The sequence below is a fragment of the Heterodontus francisci genome, unplaced genomic scaffold (assembly GCF_036365525.1).
Source record: "Heterodontus francisci isolate sHetFra1 unplaced genomic scaffold, sHetFra1.hap1 HAP1_SCAFFOLD_58, whole genome shotgun sequence".
In the NCBI taxonomy this organism is placed as follows: Eukaryota; Metazoa; Chordata; class Chondrichthyes; order Heterodontiformes; family Heterodontidae; genus Heterodontus; species Heterodontus francisci.
In genome coordinates this window covers 3,833,324-3,838,274 of record NW_027142006.1, presented here as the reverse complement: position 1 = coordinate 3,838,274, position 4,951 = coordinate 3,833,324, and the positions used below count along the sequence as shown (strand labels likewise).

The 4,951-nt window shown below is 45.9% G+C and overlaps 1 non-coding gene across 1 annotated transcript; it reads right to left on the bottom strand.

Moving 5' to 3' along the window:
- Positions 1–372: 372 nt before the first annotated feature.
- trnat-cgu (transfer RNA threonine (anticodon CGU)) lies at positions 373–444 on the bottom strand. Its single transcript has one exon. It is a non-coding gene; the product is annotated as a tRNA-Thr (tRNA).
- Positions 445–4,951: the final 4,507 nt, after the last annotated feature.

Below are 4,951 nucleotides of genomic sequence, written 5' to 3'. Positions count from 1 at the left end.
TGGTCTGGAATGCAATCCTGAAAGGTCAGTGGAAGCAGATTCAATGTTAACTCTAAATGGAATTGGATATATACCTGACATGGAAAATCTAACAGGGCAATGGGGGAAAGGACAGGAGTGTGGGATGTGGGATTAATAGAATACCTCTGTTCAATATCCGGCATATACACAGTAATAAGGTTCAGTGCTTGGACCTCAGATATTTTCACTCTATCAATGGCAGAGAAGGCTGGAGGAACCATGTGGCTACTCCTCAAGTTCTTCCCGTGTCCAGGATAAAGTGTAACATGACACTGATTTCCAGATGGCCAAAACAAATGCAACAGACATCTTTTGTGGAAACATCACATTTCAAGTGAGAAACTAATCAAAAGGCACAAACGGGGATTGAACCCGTGACCTTCAGTCTACGAGACTGACACCTTACCACTTGGCCACCATGGCTTTTGTTAATGAACACTTGAGGCTCCAGAGGAGGATTTGTGATTCTTTTTCAATTTGGTTGAAACAGCATCGAGAAACATGCACAGAAATAAAGAGGGATTGTGGAATGGGTAACAGATCAGCCTCATTTACATCATCAGCATCATGAAATCTTCATTGAGACGTTCCATTCCCATCCTCAGCTTTTCTCACATCTGTACAATAATATAAGAGTGGACATTGGGTTGTTACTGGGCAGATTATATAAACAGACTATGTGCATCATCACAGGAAGTGATGTAATATAATCTGTCCGGCACCTCACGGAGAGTTGCAGATGAAACCTTCAATGCAAGATGTGTAGAGTAAACTCAGGTTATTTTAACCGTCAGATTCTTATAAATTCTGTACTACGCCTTGACAGATATCAGAATATTATATGGGGGCCACAGTAAACCAAAGCGAAGATGGAGAAATCTTTGCCTGTACCTTTGAAAAGGTCACTGGACTGAACCAAGCCGAGTAGTGGCCGAGTTGGTTCCAGAGGTTTGCAAGGTATCGTACTGCATCGGGTCGCGTGCAGAAGCCAGACATGGAGCAGGTCAGTACACTATTGTCTGCAATGAAGGGAGTGTGCAGGCAACATCCTCATGAAGAACAGAAGGCAACATGTGAAGAAGTTATTAAGGCACTGAAGACCTATTTTAATTGAGGAAAAAAATGTCATCGTGGAGCCAAAGTTAAAACGCTGCATTTGCTGACAACGCTACCACCAGGTGACGCTGTACTAGCACATGCGCAAATGCAGCCTCTTCCACTGAAACGTCACTGTCTGTGACATTCAGGCAGCTGCCAGGATTAAAGATGGAGCTACTCAATTTATCACAGAAAACAACTTCGACCCAAAAATCCCCTCAAAGGTTGCCATCGCCGCCTCCGTCCCACCCCCAACAGTCCCCCGCTCCTTCTTGTGCATTCGCCAGTTATATGGTACCAAGTCATCTTAATTCACCTAAAGTGAATTATTTTCGGAGCAGTGACTGTCGTTTCATAAGCAAATATGGCACATATCTACACAATGGACATGTTTTGGTTGATACTCGGAGAACGTTGCGCTGTTTGAAGTCTCATCAGAAGGACAGCACCTCTGACAGTGCTGCACACCCTCTGTAATTCAGTGAGGTTTCATAGAGTCATAGCGTTATACAGCACAGAAACAGGCCCTTCGGTCATCATGTCCGTGCCGGCCATCAAGTACCTATCTATTCTAATTCCATTTTCCAGCACGTGGCCGTAGCCTTGTATTCTGTGGCGTTTTGAGTGCTCATCTAGATACTTCTTAAATGTTGTGAGGGTTCCTGCCTCTGCCACACCTTCAGGCAGTGTGTTCCAGATTCCAACCACCCTCGAATTGAAGCATTTTTTCCTCAAATCCCCGCTAAACAGTGCCATCCCATTCTCCGGACGATCATTCCCCGCTTCCCCCCATCCCACTCTCTGACTGCTCACTCCCCGCTTCACCCACCACCACCCTCATCCTGCTCTCTGGCCGCTCACACTCCAGGCCATGGGCTCTGCCGCTTCCCTCCTCTCGGCCACTCGCTCCAACATTGCCCCATCACCTCTCGAGGCTCGCCTTGCTTTATCGGTGGTGCGGTGAAGAATGATCGAATGTTGGAGCGAGAGGCCGAGAGGAGGGAAGCAGCATGGCTTCGAGCTAGTGTCCGGAGGGACGTGGGGGGGAAGCGGGGCGTGAGTGGACGGAGAGAGGGCAGTGCGAGGGTGGGGGGGGTAGCAAGCGGCCGGAGGGCGGGGGAGCAGGGTAGCGAGGAGCGGGCAGCGAGCGGCCTGGAGTGAGTGGCTGAAAGGGGGGAGAGAGTTTTCCCGCGCATGCGCCACTTCGTCCTGGAAGATGTAGGCTGAGCATGCGCAGCATCTCAGAGCGCAGGAGACTGTTTGTGCATGTGCGAGCTTGGAGCGCTCTGATGACGTCGGCTGGCTGCTGCATTGTCAGGAATCACTTTGAATTTAATAAGCGTACAAAACAGAAAGGGGAGAGTATTCATTCATTTATCAATGACTTGTCCAAACTCACGGATGTTTGTGAATACGGCAACATAAGAGAAGAGCTGAATGGAGACAGGATTGTGTTCGGGGTATTAGACAACACCCTTTCAGATCATCTACAGTCCAGGGCTGATCTCACATTAACGAAAGAGTTTCAATTGAGCAGACAAACAGAGGTTAGAAAGTTTAACCAATCCGTTGTTCGAGGGGACAGGGAGAGTCTGATCTCGAGAGTTGCAGACTCAATTGAATTTGTTAAGAAAACAAAAGGAAAAATTAGTGGTAAAAGACAAGAAAGACGGGAAGAGCATCTAGTGGTAGCTGCAACCAATTGCAGTAGGTGTGGCCGAGAGAGACACAAGTGGGAAAACTGCCTCGCCAAAGAAGCTGAGTGTTTTTCCTGCAGAAAGATGGGACACTTTCAGTCAGTGTGTGGCAGTAAAATACCAGCACTGAATATAATTAAAGGGAAATCCCCAGACAGCAAAAACATTAATGAAGTACAGGATATCCAAAGTGTGGAAATACATTTTTTAGGTGAAATCCAGGAAATAAAATGAGAGTTGCTGGACGACAGAAACTCTGAAATATTTTAAGATAGAGGTAGATAGATTCTTGATAAACAAGGGGGTGAAAGGTTATCGGGGGCAGGTGGGAATGTGGAGTTGAGGTTGCAATCAGATCAGCCATGATCTTATTGAATGGTGGAGCAGGCTCGAGGGGCCGAGTGGTCTACTCCTGCTCCTAATTGGTATGTTTGTATGTAAGAAAACATGTTCTAGATACAATGAGAACTATCATTTGTTTGGAAATGGATTTGAACCCTTTTATCAAAAGGTTATAGAGCTTTAATTTTTCTACAATTAACAGAAAAATGCTTGTGGAGTTGAGATAAACAGAAACAATGGGCTGGATTCTATAGAGCCCTCGACGTCGAGATCTGTGGTGGGGGTGGGGTGGGGGCCGCCTGAAGATGGCGCCGGATGAGACCCGCCACGGACCTCAACGCCGGCAGGGCCTGGCTCGATATTGCCGGCGACGGCGAGGCCTTGTGGGGGACCTCCACCGCTCGGCAACGGGACCACAAACCTGCATTAATTATTATCCCATCACTTCCTGATGTTCCGCTGCGATCTTCAGCCCAGTGGCCGGCACTGCCGTGCCTTCAGAGCCCCACCCGGGCAAATGAGGTGCAACACTGGTGGGGAGGGGGGAGAAGGTAAGTTTCTCAGTGTGGGGGTGGGGGGACGGAGTCAAATTAATGTCATGGGTGCAGGGGAAGGTGGGAAGGGTTATAGTTTACAGTTTGTGCAGTTTTGGGCGGAAGGTCAGATGGTAAAGGTAGGTTTTGGGAGGGAAGGGCAAATAATTAATTTAACTGTTATTGGGGGGATGGGAGAGAGGCAAAAGCAATATATTTATTTCATTTAATTTAATCTTCCTTTAAATATTTTCCAAAAGGACTAACAGCCCTTTAAAAATGGCTGACACTCCAGTACCGTACTAAGGCAGTGCTGCACTATCAGAAATGCTGTTTTTCAGGTGAGACAGAAAACTGAGGATCCCTCTGCCCTCTCACGTGGATGTTAAAGGTACCATGGCACTATTTCAGAGAATAGAAGGGGAATTATTTCTGGGATGCTGGTCATTGTTTAACCCTGAATCAACATCACTTCAAAACAGATTATCTCGTTTTTATCACGTTGTTGTTTCTGGGAGCTTGCTGTGCGCACATTGGCCACCATGTTTCCTACATGACTACAGTGACTACACTTGGAAAGTCCTTCATTGGCTGTAAAAGGCTTTGCAATGTCCTGTGGTCGCGAAATGCAACTCTTGCTTTTTCCATTGTTATCAGTGTCATTGTGATCAAACGATAGGATTCGTGAACACAAAGTTTGAATCAATTTTGATTAAAATAATGTAAAAGCATCTATATTCTTGCACTGTACTTAATAATCTCCATCTTCCTATCCTTACAGAGTGCAATGTCATCGACCCTGAAATTGATTCCACAATCTCATAGAATCTTAGACTCATAGAAAGTTTAAGGCACAGAAAGAGGCCACTTGGCCCTCAGACAATTTCAGCCCAGTTCTGATGAAAGGTCACAGACCACAAACGTTAACTCTGTTTCTCTCTCCACAGATGCTGCCAGACCTGCTGAGTATTTCCAGCATTTTCTGTTTTTATTTCAGATTTCCAGCATCTGCAGTATTTTGCTTCTGTATTAATTTGAAAGTTAAAACTGAACCACCTGTCTACAATTCACACTGGGGTCTCCCATGAAATGATTCTGTATAATATTGATATAATGAATACAGATTCCGACACAGAGCTTCCTGTGGGGAATTGGGGATATGAAAACCAGCAGACTCTGCAGGGATTTCCACTGGGAGCACAAATTCACAAAATCTACCTTTTATATATGGATTCATTTTGATTGTCCTTCTGGAAAATT